The sequence below is a fragment of the Triturus cristatus genome, chromosome 1_1 (assembly GCF_964204655.1).
Source record: "Triturus cristatus chromosome 1_1, aTriCri1.1, whole genome shotgun sequence".
NCBI lineage: Eukaryota > Metazoa > Chordata > Amphibia > Caudata > Salamandridae > Triturus > Triturus cristatus.
This window is the reverse complement of record NC_140579.1, coordinates 260,521,491-260,538,875: the sequence shown is the minus strand read 5'-3', so window position 1 is coordinate 260,538,875 and position 17,385 is coordinate 260,521,491.

Genomic DNA, 17,385 nt, shown 5'->3' with positions numbered 1-17,385 from the left:
GACAGAGACATGTGAGGGGTGGGTGCAGAGGAATACCAGCAGTAGAGAGAGACATGGGGTGGGTGCCTATCACTCAAAGCAGTGGACAGAGACATGTGAGAGTGGGTGCCTATCACTCCCATCAGTGGACAGAGACATGGGGGTGGGTGCCTATCACTCCCAGCAGTGGACAGAGACATGGGGGTGGGTGCCTATCACTCCCAGCAGTGGACAGAGACATGTGAGGGGTGGGTGCAGAGGAATACCAGCAGTGGACAGAGACATGGGGGTGGGTGCCTATCACTCCCAGCAGTGGACCGAGACATGGGGGTGGGTGCCTATCACTTCCAGCAGTGGACAGAGACATGTGAGGGGTGGGTGCCTATCACTCCCATCAGTGGACCGAGACATGGGGGTGGGTGCCTATCACTCCCAGCAGTGGACAGAGACATGTGAGGGGTGGGTGCAGAGGAATACCAGCATTGGACAGAGACATGTGAGGGGTGGGTGCAGAGGAATACCAGCAGTGGACAGAAACATGTGAGGGGTGGGTGTCTATTACTCCCAGCAGTGGAGAGAGACATGTGAGGGGTGGGTGCCTATCACTCCCATCAGTGGACAGAGACATGGGGGTGGGTGCCTATCACTCCCAGCAGTGGACAGAGACATGGGGGTGGGTGCCTACCACTCCCAGCAGTGGACAGAGACATGGGGGTGGGTGATTATCACTCCCAGCAGTGGACAGAGACATCTGAGGGGTGGGTGCCTATCACTCCCATCAGTGGACAGAGACATGGGGGTGGGTGCCTGTCACTCCCAGCAGTGGACAGAGACATGTGAGGGGTGGGTGCAGAGGAATACCAGCAGTGTACAGAGACATGTGAGGGGTGGGTGCCTATCACTCCCATCAGTGGACAGAGACATGTGAGGGGTGGGTGCAGAGGAATACCAGCAGTGGACAGAGACATGTGAGGGGTGGGTGCCTATCACTCCCAGCAGTGGACAGAGACATGTGAGGGGTGGGTGCCTATCACTCCCAGCAGTGGACAGAGACAGGGGTGTGCGTGCCTTTCACTCCCAGCAGTGGACAAAGACATGGGGGTGGGTGCCTATCACTCCCAGCAGTGGACAGAGACATGGGGGTGGGTGCCTATTACTCCCAGCAGTGAATAGAGACATTTGAGGGGTGGGTGCAGAGGAATACCAGCACTGGACAGAGACATGTGAGGGGTGGGTGCCTATCACTCCCATCAGTGGACAGAGACATGTGAGGGGTGGGTGCAGAGGAATACCAGCAGTGGACAGAGACATGTGAGGGGTGGGTGCCTATCACTCCCAGCAGTGGACAGAGACATGTGAGGGGTGGGTGCCTATCACTCCCAGCTGTGGACAGAGACATGTGAGGGGTGGGTGCCTATCACTCCCATCAGTGGACAGAGACATGGGGGTGGGTGCCTATCACTCCCGTCAGTGCACAGAGACATGTGAGAGGTGGGTGCAGAGGAATACCAGAAGTGGACAGAGACATGTGAGGGGTGGGTGCCTATCACTCCCAGCAGTGGACAGAGACATGTGAGGGGTGGGTGCCGATCACTCCCATCAGTACACAGAGATATGTGAGGGGTGGGTGCAGAGGAATACCAGCAGTGGACAGAGACATGTGAGGGGTGGGTGCCGATCACTCCCAGCAGTGGACAGAGCCATGTGAGGGGTTGGTGCCTAACACTCCCACCAGTGGACAGAGACATGTGAGGGGTGGGTGCCTATCACTCCCATCAGTGGACAGAGACATGTGAGGGGTGGGTGCAGAGGAATACCAGCAGTGGACAGAGACATGCGAGGGGTGGGTGCCTATCACTCCCAGCAGTGGACAGAGACATGTGAGGGGTGGGTGCCAATCACTCCCAGCAGTGGACAGAGACATGGGGGTGGGTGCCTATCACTCCCAGCAGTGGACAGAGACATGGGGGTGGGTGCCTATCACTCCCAGCAGTGGACAGAGACATGTGAGGAGAGGGTGCAGAGGAATACCAGCAGTGGACAGAGACATGTGAGGGGTGGGTGCCTATTACTCCCATCAGTGGACAGAGACATGTGAGGAGTGGGTGCAATGGAATACCAGCAGTGGACAGAGACATGTGAGGGGTTGGTGCCTATCACTCCCAGCAGTGGACAGAGGCAAGTGAGGGGTGGGTGCCTATCACTCCCAGCAGTGGACAGAGACATGTGAGGGGTGGGTGCCTATCACTCCCATCAGTGGACAGAGACATGGGGGTGGGTGCCTATCACTCCCAGCAGTGGACAGAGACATGGGGGTGGGTGCCTATCACTCCCAGTAGTGGACAGAGACATGTGAGGGGTGGGTGCCGAGGAATACCAGCAGTGGACAGAGACATGGGGGTAGGTGCCTATCACTCCCAGCAGTGGACAGAGACATGTGAGGGGTGGGTGCAGAGGAATACCAGCAGTATAGAGAGACATGGGGTGGGTGCCTATCACTCAAAGCAGTGGAAAGAGACATGTGAGGGGTGGGTGCCTATCACTCCCATCAGTGGACAGAGACATGGGGGTGGGTGCCTATCACTCCCAGCAGTGGACAGAGACATGTGAGGGGTGGGTGCAGAGGAATACCAGCAGTGGACAGAGACATGGGGGTGGGTGCCTATCACTCCCAGCAGTGGACCGAGACATGTGAGGGGTGGGTGCAGAGGAATACCAGCAGTGGACAGAGACATGGGGGTGGGTGCCTATCACTCCCAGCAGTGGACCGAGACATGGGGGTGGGTGCCTATCACTTCCAGCAGTGGACAGAGACATGTGAGGGGTGGGTGCCTATCACTCCCATCAGTGGACCGAGACATGGGGGTGGGTGCCTATCACTCCCAGCAGTGGACAGAGACATGTGAGGGGTGGGTGCAGTGGAATACCAGCAGTGGAGAGAGACATGTGAGGGGTGGGTGCCTATCACTCCCATCAGTGGACAGAGACATGGGGGTGGGTGCCTACCACTCCCAGCAGTGGACAGAGACATGGGGGTGGGTGATTATCACTCCCAGCAGTGGACAGAGACATCTGAGGGGTGGGGGCCTATCACTCCCTTCAGTGGACAGAGACATGGGGGTGGGTGCCTATCACTCCCAGCAGTGGACAGAGACATGTGAGGGGTGGGTGCAGAGGAATACCAGCAGCGGACAGAGACATGGGGGTGGGTGCCTATCACTCCCAGCAGTGGACCGAGACATGGGGGTGGGTGCCTATCACTTCCAGCAGTGGACAGAGACATGTGAGGGGTGGGTGCCTATCACTCCCATCAGTGGACCGAGACATGGGGGTGGGTGCCTATCACTCCCAGCAGTGGACAGAGACATGTGAGGGGTGGGTGCAGAGGAATACCAGCAGTGTACAGAGACATGTGAGGGGTGGGTGCCTATCACTCCCATCAGTGGACAGAGACATGTGAGGGGTGGGTGCAGAGGAATACCAGCAGTGGACAGAGACATGTGAGGGGTGGGTGCCTATCACTCCCAGCAGTGGACAGAGACATGGGGGTGGGTGCCTATCACTCCCAGTAGTGGACAGAGACATGTGAGTAGTGGGTGCCGAGGAATACCAGCAGTGGACAGAGACATGGGGGTAGGTGCCTATTTCCCAGCAGTGGACAGAGACGTGTGAGGGGTGGGTGCAGAGGAATACCAGCAGTGGAGAGAGACATGGGGTGGGTGCCTATCACTCAAAGCAGTGGAAAGAGACATGTGAGGGGTGGGTGCCTATCACTCCCATCAGTGGACAGAGACATGGGGGTGGGTGCCTATCACTCCCAGCAGTGGACAGAGACATGTGAGGGGTGGGTGCAGAGGAATACCAGCAGTGGACAGAGACATGGGGGTGGGTGCCTATCACTCCCAGCAGTGGACCGAGACATGGGGGTGGGTGCCTATCACTTCCAGCAGTGGACAGAGACATGTGAGGGGTGGGTGCCTATCACTCCCATCAGTGGACCGAGACATGGGGGTGGGTGCCTATCACTCCCAGCAGTGGACAGAGACATGTGAGGGGTGGGTGCAGAGGAATACCAGCATTGGACAGAGACATGTGAGGGGTGGGTGCAGAGGAATACCAGCAGTGGACAGAGACATGTGAGGGGTGGGTGTCTATCACTCCCAGCAGTGGAGAGAGACATGTGAGGGGTGGGTGCCTATCACTCCCATCAGTGGACAGAGACATGGGGGTGGGTGCCTATCACTCCCAGCAGTGGACAGAGACATGGGGGTGGGTGCCTACCACTCCCAGCAGTGGACAGAGACACGGGGGTGGGTGATTATCACTCCCAGCAGTGGACAGAGACATCTGAGGGGTGGGGGCCTATCACTCCCATCAGTGGACAGAGACATGGGGGTGGGTGCCTATCACTCCCAGCAGTGGACAGAGACATGTGAGGGGTGGGTGCAGAGGAATACCAGCAGCGGACAGAGACATGGGGGTGGGTGCCTATCACTCCCAGCAGTGGACCGAGACATGGGGGTGGGTGCCTATCACTTCCAGCAGTGGACAGAGACATGTGAGGGGTGGGTGCCTATCACTCCCATCAGTGGACCGAGACATGGGGGTGGGTGCCTATCACTCCCAGCAGTGGACAGAGACATGTGAGGGGTGGGTGCAGAGGAATACCAGCAGTGTACAGAGACATGTGAGGGGTGGGTGCCTATCACTCCCATCAGTGGACAGAGACATGTGAGGGGTGGGTGCAGAGGAATACCAGCAGTGGACAGAGACATGTGAGGGGTGGGTGCCTATCACTCCCAGCAGTGGACAGAGACATGTGAGGGGTGGGTGCAGAGGAATACCAGCAGAGGACAGAGACATGTGAGGGGTGGGTGCAGAGGAATACCGGCAGCGGACAGAGACATGGGGGTGGGTGCCTATCACTCCCAGCAGTGGACCGAGACATGGGGGTGGGTGCCTATCACTTCCAGCAGTGGACAGAGACATGTGAGGGGTGGGTGCCTATCACTCCCATCAGTGGACCGAGACATGGGGGTGGGTGCCTATCACTCCCAGCAGTGGACAGAGACATGTGAGGGGTGGGTGCAGAGGAATACCAAAACAACAATTGATGGACAGAATGCAGAACAATGTCATACATTCACCCCAGTACAGAGATCTGGGCCTAAATCCATCGTTTTTTTGCTCACCATGCCATTCCAGTTTGAACCCAGCCATATGCAAATCAGTCTTGACCCTGTGCCCCATGGGAACAGTCCAGCCCGAACTGCCAAGCCAGGTCCTCCCTGGACTGGAAACAAGCATCCTAGGACCGGTTTCGGGCTTTCAGCCCTCGTCAGCCAGGATAGCCTGATTCCAGTGGCATGGAGAGCAAGGGACTCACGTCTGAGCATACCCTTCCCACTCGGGGTGACAAATGCAAAAACAACAATTGATGGACAGAATGCAGAACAATGTCATACATTCACCCCAGTACAGAGATCTGGGCCTAAATCCATCGTTTTTTTGCTCACCATGCCATTCCAGTTTGAACCCAGCCATATGCAAATCAGTCTTGACCCTGTGCCCCATGGGAACAGTCCAGCCCGAACTGCCAAGCCAGGTCCTCCCTGGACTGGAAACAAGCATCCTAGGACCGGTTTCGGGCTTTCAGCCCTCGTCAGCCAGGATAGCCTGATTCCAGTGGCATGGAGAGCAAGGGACTCACGTCTGAGCATACCCTTCCCACTCGGGGTGACAAATGCAAAAACAACAATTGATGGACAGAATGCAGAACAATGTCATACATTCACCCCAGTACAGAGATCTGGGCCTAAATCCATCGTTTTTTTGCTCACCATGCCATTCCAGTTTGAACCCAGCCATATGCAAATCAGTCTTGACCCTGTGCCCCATGGGAACAGTCCAGCCCGAACTGCCAAGCCAGGTCCTCCCTGGACTGGAAACAAGCATCCTAGGACCGGTTTCGGGCTTTCAGCCCTCGTCAGCCAGGATAGCCTGATTCCAGTGGCATGGAGAGCAAGGGACTCACGTCTGAGCATACCCTTCCCACTCGGGGTGACAAATGCAAAAACAACAATTGATGGACAGAATGCAGAACAATGTCATACATTCACCCCAGTACAGAGATCTGGGCCTAAATCCATCGTTTTTTTGCTCACCATGCCATTCCAGTTTGAACCCAGCCATATGCAAATCAGTCTTGACCCTGTGCCCCATGGGAACAGTCCAGCCCGAACTGCCAAGCCAGGTCCTCCCTGGACTGGAAACAAGCATCCTAGGACCGGTTTCGGGCTTTCAGCCCTCGTCAGCCAGGATAGCCTGATTCCAGTGGCATGGAGAGCAAGGGACTCACGTCTGAGCATACCCTTCCCACTCGGGGTGACAAATGCAAAAACAACAATTGATGGACAGAATGCAGAACAATGTCATACATTCACCCCAGTACAGAGATCTGGGCCTAAATCCATCGTTTTTTTGCTCACCATGCCATTCCAGTTTGAACCCAGCCATATGCAAATCAGTCTTGACCCTGTGCCCCATGGGAACAGTCCAGCCCGAACTGCCAAGCCAGGTCCTCCCTGGACTGGAAACAAGCATCCTAGGACCGGTTTCGGGCTTTCAGCCCTCGTCAGCCAGGATAGCCTGATTCCAGTGGCATGGAGAGCAAGGGACTCACGTCTGAGCATACCCTTCCCACTCGGGGTGACAAATGCAAAAACAACAATTGATGGACAGAATGCAGAACAATGTCATACATTCACCCCAGTACAGAGATCTGGGCCTAAATCCATCGTTTTTTTGCTCACCATGCCATTCCAGTTTGAACCCAGCCATATGCAAATCAGTCTTGACCCTGTGCCCCATGGGAACAGTCCAGCCCGAACTGCCAAGCCAGGTCCTCCCTGGACTGGAAACAAGCATCCTAGGACCGGTTTCGGGCTTTCAGCCCTCGTCAGCCAGGATAGCCTGATTCCAGTGGCATGGAGAGCAAGGGACTCACGTCTGAGCATACCCTTCCCACTCGGGGTGACAAATGCAAAAACAACAATTGATGGACAGAATGCAGAACAATGTCATACATTCACCCCAGTACAGAGATCTGGGCCTAAATCCATCGTTTTTTTGCTCACCATGCCATTCCAGTTTGAACCCAGCCATATGCAAATCAGTCTTGACCCTGTGCCCCATGGGAACAGTCCAGCCCGAACTGCCAAGCCAGGTCCTCCCTGGACTGGAAACAAGCATCCTAGGACCGGTTTCGGGCTTTCAGCCCTCGTCAGCCAGGATAGCCTGATTCCAGTGGCATGGAGAGCAAGGGACTCACGTCTGAGCATACCCTTCCCACTCGGGGTGACAAATGCAAAAACAACAATTGATGGACAGAATGCAGAACAATGTCATACATTCACCCCAGTACAGAGATCTGGGCCTAAATCCATCGTTTTTTTGCTCACCATGCCATTCCAGTTTGAACCCAGCCATATGCAAATCAGTCTTGACCCTGTGCCCCATGGGAACAGTCCAGCCCGAACTGCCAAGCCAGGTCCTCCCTGGACTGGAAACAAGCATCCTAGGACCGGTTTCGGGCTTTCAGCCCTCGTCAGCCAGGATAGCCTGATTCCAGTGGCATGGAGAGCAAGGGACTCACGTCTGAGCATACCCTTCCCACTCGGGGTGACAAATGCAAAAACAACAATTGATGGACAGAATGCAGAACAATGTCATACATTCACCCCAGTACAGAGATCTGGGCCTAAATCCATCGTTTTTTTGCTCACCATGCCATTCCAGTTTGAACCCAGCCATATGCAAATCAGTCTTGACCCTGTGCCCCATGGGAACAGTCCAGCCCGAACTGCCAAGCCAGGTCCTCCCTGGACTGGAAACAAGCATCCTAGGACCGGTTTCGGGCTTTCAGCCCTCGTCAGCCAGGATAGCCTGATTCCAGTGGCATGGAGAGCAAGGGACTCACGTCTGAGCATACCCTTCCCACTCGGGGTGACAAATGCAAAAACAACAATTGATGGACAGAATGCAGAACAATGTCATACATTCACCCCAGTACAGAGATCTGGGCCTAAATCCATCGTTTTTTTGCTCACCATGCCATTCCAGTTTGAACCCAGCCATATGCTAATCAGTCTTGACCCTGTGCCCCATGGGAACAGTCCAGCCCGAACTGCCAAGCCAGGTCCTCCCTGGACTGGAAACACGCATCCTAGGACCGGTTTTGGGCTTTCAGCCCTCATCAGCCAGGATAGCCTGATTCCAGTGGCATGGAGAGCAAGGGACTCACGTCTGAGCATACCCTTCCCACTCGGGGTGACAAATGCAAAAACAACAATTGATGGACAGAATGCAGAACAATGTCATACATTCACCCCAGTACAGAGATCTGGGCCTAAATCCATCGTTTTTTTGCTCACCATGCCATTCCAGTTTGAACCCAGCCATATGCAAATCAGTCTTGACCCTGTGCCCCATGGGAACAGTCCAGCCCGAACTGCCAAGCCAGGTCCTCCCTGGACTGGAAACAAGCATCCTAAGTGGGATGGGTATTCCCAGACGTGGGACCCGTGCTCACTACGCCACTGGAGTCAAGCTAACCTGGCTGATGACGGCTGATAGCCAGAAACCGGTCCTAGGATGCTTGATTCCGGTCCAGGGAAGACATGGCTTGGCAGTTCGGGCTGGACTGTTCCCATGAGGCACAGGGTCAAAACTGATTTGCATATGGCCATGTCTAAACTGGGGTGGTGTAGTGGGCAAAAAAACGATGGATTTAACCCAGATCTCTTGACTGGGGGAGAATGTCTGCATTGTCAGCATTCCGTCCATTATTTGTTTGTTGTAACGCTTTTCGCCCTAAGTGGGATGGGTATTCCCAGACGTGGGACCCGTGCTCACTACGCCACTGGAGTCAAGCTAACCTGGCTGATGACGGCTGATAGCCAGAAACCGGTCCTAGGATGCTTGATTCCGGTCCAGGGAAGACATGGCTTGGCAGTTCGGGCTGGACTGTTCCCATGAGGCACAGGGTCAAGACTGATTTGCATATGGCCATGTCTAAACTGGGGTGGTGTAGTGGGCAAAAAAACGATGGATTTAACCCAGATCTCTTGACTGGGGGAGAATGTCTGCATTGTCAGCATTCCGTCCATTATTTGTTTGTTGTAACGCATGCAGAGGAATACCAGCAGTGTACAGAGACATGTGAGGGGTGGGTGCCTATCACTCCCATCAGTGGACAGAGACATGTGAGGGGTGGGTGCAGAGGAATACCAGCAGTGGACAGAGACATGTGAGGGGTGGGTGCCTATCACTCCCAGCAGTGGACAGAGACATGGGGGTGAGTGCAGAGGAATACCAGCATTGGACAGAGACATGTGAGGGGTGGGTGCAGAGGAATACCAGCAGTGGACAGAGACATGTGAGGGGTGGGTGTCTATCACTCCCAGCAGTGGAGAGAGACATGTGAGGGGTGGGTGCCTATCACTCCCATCAGTGGACAGAGACATGGGGGTGGGTGCCTATCACTCCCAGCAGTGGACAGAGACATGGGGGTGGGTGCCTACCACTCCCAGCAGTGGACAGAGACATGGGGGTGGGTGATTATCACTCCCAGCAGTGGACAGAGACATCTGAGGGGTGGGTGCCTATCACTCCCATCAGTGGACAGAGACATGGGGGTGGGTGCCTATCACTCCCAGCAGTGGACAGAGACATGTGAGGGGTGGGTGCAGAGGAATACCAGCAGTGTACAAAGACATGTGAGGGGTGGTTGCCTATCACTCCCATCAGTGGACAGAGACATGTGAGGGGTGGGTGCAGAGGAATACCAGCAGTGGACAGAGACATGTGAGGGGTGGGTGCCTATCACTCCCAGCAGTGGACAGAGACATGTGAGGGGTGGGTGCAGAGGAATACCAGCAGTGGACAGAGACATGTGAGGGGTGGGTGCAGAGGAATACCAGCAGTGGACAGAGACATGTGAGGGGTGGGTGCCTATCACTCCCAGCAGTGGACAGAGACATGTGAGGGGTGGGTGCAGAGGAATACCAGCATTGGACAGAGACATGTGAGGGGTGGGTGCAGAGGAATACCAGCAGTGGACAGAGACATGTGAGGGGTGGGTGTCTATCACTCCCAGCAGTGGAGAGAGACATGTGAGGGGTGGGTGCCTATCACTCCCATCAGTGGACAGAGACATGGGGGTGGGTGCCTATCACTCCCAGCAGTGGACAGAGACATGGGGGTGGGTGCCTACCACTCCCAGCAGTGGAGAGAGACATGGGGGTGGGTGATTATTACTCCCAGCAGTGGACAGAGACATCTGAGGGGTGGGTGCCTATCACTCCCATCAGTGGACAGAGACATGGGGGTGGGTGCCTATCACTCCCAGCAGTGGACAGAGACATGTGAGGGGTGGGTGCAGAGGAATACCAGCAGTGTACAGAGACATGTGAGGGGTGGGTGCCTATCAATCCCATCAGTGGACAGAGACATGTGAGGGGTGGGTGCAGAGGAATACCAGCAGTGGACAGAGACATGTGAGGGGTGGGTGCCTATCACTCCCAGCAGTGGACAGAGACAGGGGTGTGCGTGCCTTTCACTCCCAGCAGTGGACAAAGACATGGGGTAGGTGCCTATCACTCCCAGCAGTGGACAGAGACATGTGAGGGGTGGGTGCAGAGGAATACCAGCAGTGGAGAGAGACATGGGGTGGGTGCCTATCACTCAAAGCAGTGGAAAGAGACATGTGAGGGGTGGGTGCCTATCACTCCCATCAGTGGACAGAGACATGGGGGTGGGTGCCTATCACTCCCAGCAGTGGACAGAGACATGTGAGGGGTGGGTGCAGAGGAATACCAGCAGTGGACAGAGACATGGGGGTGGGTGCCTATCACTCCCAGCAGTGGACCGAGACATGGGGGTGGGTGCCTATCACTTCCAGCAGTGGACAGAGACATGTGAGGGGTGGGTGCCTATCACTCCCATCAGTGGACCGAGACATGGGGGTGGGTGCCTATCACTCCCAGCAGTGGACAGAGACATGTGAGGGGTGGGTGCAGAGGAATACCAGCATTGGACAGAGACATGTGAGGGGTGGGTGCAGAGGAATACCAGCAGTGGACAGAGACATGTGAGAGGTGGGTGTCTATCACTCCCAGCAGTGGAGAGAGACATGTGAGGGGTGGGTGCCTATCACTCCCATCAGTGGACAGAGACATGGGGGTGGGTGCCTATCACTCCCAGCAGTGGACAGAGACATGGGGGTGGGTGCCTACCACTCCCAGCAGTGGACAGAGACACGGGGGTGGGTGATTATCACTCCCAGCAGTGGACAGAGACATCTGAGGGGTGGGGGCCTATCACTCCCATCAGTGGACAGAGACATGGGGGTGGGTGCCTATAACTCCCAGCAGTGGACAGAGACATGTGAGGGGTGGGTGCAGAGGAATACCAGCAGTGGACAGAGACATGGGGGTGGGTGCCTACCACTCCCAGCAGTGGACCGAGACATGGGGGTGGGTGCCTATCACTTCCAGCAGTTGACAGAGACATGTGAGGGGTGGGTGCCTATCACTCCCATCAGTGGACCGAGACATGGGGGTGGGTGCCTATCACTCCCAGCAGTGGACAGAGACATGGGGGTGGGTGCCTACCACTCCCAGCAGTGGACAGAGACATGGGGGTGGGTGATTATCACTCCCAGCAGTGGACAGAGACATCTGAGGGGTGGGTGCCTATCACTCCCATCAGTGGACAGAGACATGGGGGTGGGTGCCTATCACTCCCAGCAGTGGACAGAGACATGTGAGGGGTGGGTGCAGAGGAATACCAGCAGCGGACAGAGACATGGGGGTGGGTGCCTATCACTCCCAGCAGTGGACCGAGACATGGGGGTGGGTGCCTATCACTTCCAGCAGTGGACAGAGACATGTGAGGGGTTGGTGCCTATCACTCCCATCAGTGGACCGAGACATGGGGGTGGGTGCATATCACTCCCAGCAGTGGACAGAGACATGTGAGGGGTGGGTGCAGAGGAATACCAGCATTGGACAGAGACATGTGATGGGTGGGTGCAGAGGAATACCAGCAGTGGACAGAGACATGTGAGGGGTGGGTGTCTATCACTCCCAGCAGTGCAGAGAGACATGTGAGGGGTGGGTGCCTATCACTCCCATCAGTGGACAGAGACATGGGGGTGGGTGCCTATCACTCCCAGCAGTGGACAGAGACATGGGGGTGGGTGCCTATCACTCTCAGCAGTGGACAGAGACATGGGGGTGGGTGCCTATCACTCCCAGCAGTGGACAGAGACATGTGAGGGGTGGGTGCAGAGGAATACCAGCATTGGACAGAGACATGTGATGGGTGGGTGCAGAGGAATACCAGCAGTGGACAGAGACATGTGAGGGGTGGGTGTCTATCACTCCCAGCAGTGCAGAGAGACATGTGAGGGGTGGGTGCCTATCACTCCCATCAGTGGACAGAGACATGGGGGTGGGTGCCTATCACTCCCAGCAGTGGACAGAGACATGGGGGTGGGTGCCTACCACTCCCAGCAGTGGACAGAGACATGGGGTGGGTGATTATCACTCCCAGCAGTGGACAGAGACATCTGAGGGGTGGGTGCCTATCACTCCCATCAGTGGACAGAGACATGGGGGTGGGTGCCTATCACTCCCAGCAGTGGACAGAGACATGTGAGGGGTGGGTGCAGAGGAATACCAGCAGTGTACAGAGACATGTGAGGGGTGGGTGCCTATCACTCCCATCAGTGGACAGAGACATGTGAGGGGTGGGTGCAGAGGAATACCAGCAGTGGACAGAGACATGTGAGGGGTGGGTGCCTATCACTCCCAGCAGTGGACAGAGACATGGGGGTGGGTGCCTATTACTCCCAGCAGTGGACAGAGACATTTGAGGGGTGGGTGCAGAGGAATACCAGCACTGGACAGAGACATGTGAGGGGTGGGAGCCTATCACTCCCATCAGTGGACAGAGACATGTGAGGGGTGGGTGCAGAGGAATACCAGCAGTGGACAGAGACATGTGAGGGGTGGGTGCCTATCACTCCCAGCAGTGGACAGAGACATGTGAGGGGTGGGTGCATATCACTCCCAGCAGTGGACAGAGACATGTGAGGGGTGGGTGCCTATCACTCCCATCAGTGGACAGAGACATGGGGGTGGGTGCCTATCACTCCCGTCAGTGCACAGAGACATGTGAGGGGTGGGTGCAGAGGAATACCAGAAGTGGACAGAGACATGTGAGGGGTGGGTGCCTATCATTCCCAGCAGTGGACAGAGACATGTGAGGGGTGGGTGCCGATCACTCCCATCAGTGCACAGAGACATGTGAGGGGTGGGTGCAGAGGAATACCAGCAGTGGACAGAGACATGTGAGGGGTGGGTGCCGATCACTCCCAGCAGTGGACAGAGCCATGTGAGGGGTTGGTGCCTATCACTCCCAGCAGTGGACAGAGACATGGGGGTGGGTGCCTATCACTCCCAGCAGTGGACAGAGACATGGGGGTGGGTGCCTATTACTCCCAGCAGTGGACAGAGACATTTGAGCGGTGGGTGCAGAGGACTACCAGCACTGGACAGAGACATGTGAGGGGTGGGTGCCCATCACTCCCATCAGTGGACAGAGACATGTGAGGGGTGGGTGCAGATGAATACCAGCAGTGGACAGAGACATATGAGGGGTAGGTGCCTATCACTCCCAGCAGTGGACAGAGACAAGTGAGGGGTGGGTGCCTATCACTCCCAGCAGTGGACAGAGACATGTGAGGGGTGGGTGCCTATCACTCCCATCAGTGGACAGAGACATGGGGTGGGTGCCTATCACTCCCGGCAGTGGACAGAGACATGGGGGTGGGTGCCTATCACTCCCAGCAGTGGACAGAGACATGGGGGTGGGTGCCTATCACTCCCAGCAGTGGACAGAGACATGTGAGGGGTGGGTGCCTATCACTCCCATCAGTGGACAGAAACATGGGGGTGGGTGCCTATCACTCCCAGCAGTGGACAGAGACATGTGAGGGGTGGGTGCAGAGGAATACCAGCAGTGGACAGAGACATATGAGGGGTGGGTGCCTGGCACTCCCATCAGTGGACAGAGACATGTGAGGGGTGGGTGCAGAGGAATACCAGCAGTGGACAGAGACATGTGAGGGGTGGGTGCCTATCACTCCCAGCAGTGGACAGAGACATGTGAGGGGTGGGTGCCTATCACTCCCAGCAGTGGACAGAGACATGTGAGGGGAGGGTGCCTATCACTCCCATCAAAGGACAGAGACATGTGAGGGGTGGGTGCAGAGGAATACCAGCAGTGGACAGAGACATGTGAGGGGTGGGTGCCTATCACTCCCAGCAGTGGACAGAGACATGTGAGGGGTGGGTGCCTATCACTCCCATCAGTGGACAGAGACATGGGGGTGGGTGCCTATCACTCCCAGCAGTGGACAGAGACATGGGGGTGGGTGCTTATCACTCTCAGCAGTGGACAGAGACATGGGGGTGGGTGCCTATCACTCCCAGCAGTGGACAGAGACATGTGAGGGGTGGGTGCAGAGGAATACCAGCAGTGGACAGAGACATGGGGGTGGGTGCCTATCATTCCCAGCAGTGGACAGAGACATGTGAGGGGAGGGTGCCTATCACTCCCATCAAAGGACAGAGACATGTGAGGGGTGGGTGCAGAGGAATACCAGCAGTGGACAGAGACATGTGAGGGGTGGGTGCCTATCACTCCCAGCAGTGGACAGAGACATGTGAGGGGTGGGTGCCTATCACTCCCATCAGTGGACAGAGACATGGGGGTGGGTGCCTATCACTCCCAGCAGTGGACAGAGACATGGGGGTGGGTGCTTATCACTCTCAGCAGTGGACAGAGACATGGGGGTGGGTGCCTATCACTCCCAGCAGTGGACAGAGACATGTGAGGGGTGGGGGCCTATCACTCCCATCAGTGGACAGAGACATGGGGGTGGGTGCCTATCACTCCCAGCAGTGGACAGAGACATGTGAGGGGTGGGTGCAGAGGAATACCAGCAGCGGACAGAGACATGGGGGTGGGTGCCTATCACTCCCAGCAGTGGACCGAGACATGGGGGTGGGTGCCTATCACTTCCAGCAGTGGACAGAGACATGTGAGGGGTGGGTGCCTATCACTCCCATCAGTGGACCGAGACATGGGGGTGGGTGCCTATCACTCCCAGCAGTGGACAGAGACATGTGAGGGGTGGGTGCAGAGGAATACCAGCAGTGTACAGAGACATGTGAGGGGTGGGTGCCTATCACTCCCAGTAGTGGACAGAGACATGTGAGGGGTGGGTGCCGAGGAATACCAGCAGTGGACAGAGACATGGGGGTAGGTGCCTATCACTCCCAGCAGTGGACAGAGACATGTGAGGGGTGGGTGCAGAGGAATACCAGCAGTGGAGAGAGACATGGGGTGGGTGCCTATCACTCAAAGCAGTGGAAAGAGACATGTGAGGGGTGGGTGCCTATCACTCCCATCAGTGGACAGAGACATGGGGGTGGGTGCCTATCACTCCCAGCAGTGGACAGAGACATGTGAGGGGTGGGTGCAGAGGAATACCAGCAGTGGACAGAGACATGGGGGTGGGTGCCTATCACTCCCAGCAGTGGACCGAGACATGGGGGTGGGTGCCTATCACTTCCAGCAGTAGACAGAGACATGTGAGGGGTGGGTGCCTATCACTCCCATCAGTGGACCGAGACATGGGGGTGGGTGCCTATCACTCCCAGCAGTGGACAGAGACATGTGAGGGGTGGGTGTCTATCACTCCCAGCAGTGGAGAGAGACATGTGAGGGGTGGGTGCCTATCACTCCCATCAGTGGACAGAGACATGGGGGTGGGTGCCTATCACTCCCAGCAGTGGACAGAGACATGGGGGTGGGTGCCTACCACACCCAGCAGTGGACAGAGACATGGGGGTGGGTGATTATCACTCCCAGCAGTGGACAGAGACATCTGACGGGTGGGTGCCTATCACTCCCATCAGTGGACAGAGACATGGGGGTGGGTGCCTATCACTCCCAGCAGTGGACAGAGACATGTGAGGGGTGGGTGCAGAGGAATACCAGCAGTGTACAGAGACATGTGAGGGGTGGGTGCCTATCACTCCCATCAGTGGACAGAGACATGTGAGGGGTGGGTGCAGAGGAATACCAGCAGTGGACAGAGACATGTGAGGGTTGGGTGCCTATCACTCCCAGCAGTGGACAGAGACATGTGAGGGGTGGGTGCCTATCACTCCCAGCAGTGGACAGAGACAGGGGTGTGCGTGCCTTTCACTCCCAGCAGTGGACAAAGACATGGGGGTGGGTGCCTATCACTCCCAGCAGTGGACAGAGACATGGGGGTGGGTGCCTATTACTCCCAGCAGTGGACAGAGACAAGTGAGGGGTGGGTGCCTATCACTCCCAGCAGTGGACAGAGACATGTGAGGGGTGGGTGCCTATCACTCCCATCAGTGGACAGAGACATGGGGTGGGTGCCTATCACTCCTGGCAGTGGACAGAGACATGGGGGTGGGTGCCTATCACTCCCAGCAGTGGACAGAGACATGGGGGTGGGTGCCTATCACTCCCAGCAGTGGACAGAGACATGTGAGGGGTGGGTGCCTATCACTCCCATCAGTGGACAGAAACATGGGGGTGGGTGCCTATCACTCCCAGCAGTGGACAGAGACATGTGAGGGGTGGGTGCAGAGGAATACCAGCAGTGGACAGAGACATATGAGGGGTGGGTGCCTGGCACTCCCATCAGTGGACAGAGACATGTGAGGGGTGGGTGCAGAGGAATACCAGCAGTGGACAGAGACATGTGAGGGGTGGGTGCCTATCACTCCCAGCAGTGGACAGAGACATGTGAGGGGTGGGTGCCTATCACTCCCAGCAGTGGACAGAGACATGTGAGGGGAGGGTGCCTATCACTCCCATCAAAGGACAGAGACATGTGAGGGGTGGGTGCAGAGGAATACCAGCAGTGGACAGAGACATGTGAGGGGTGGGTGCCTATCACTCCCAGCAGTGGACAGAGACATGTGAGGGGTGGGTGCCTATCACTCCCATCAGTGGACAGAGACATGGGGGTGGGTGCCTATCACTCCCAGCAGTGGACAGAGACATGGGGGTGGGTGCTTATCACTCTCAGCAGTGGACAGAGACATGGGGGTGGGTGCCTATCACTCCCAGCAGTGGACAGAGACATGTGAGGGGTGGGTGCAGAGGAATACCAGCAGTGGACAGAGACATGGGGGTGGGTGCCTATCATTCCCAGCAGTGGACAGAGACATGTGAGGGGAGGGTGCCTATCACTCCCATCAAAGGACAGAGACATGTGAGGGGTGGGTGCAG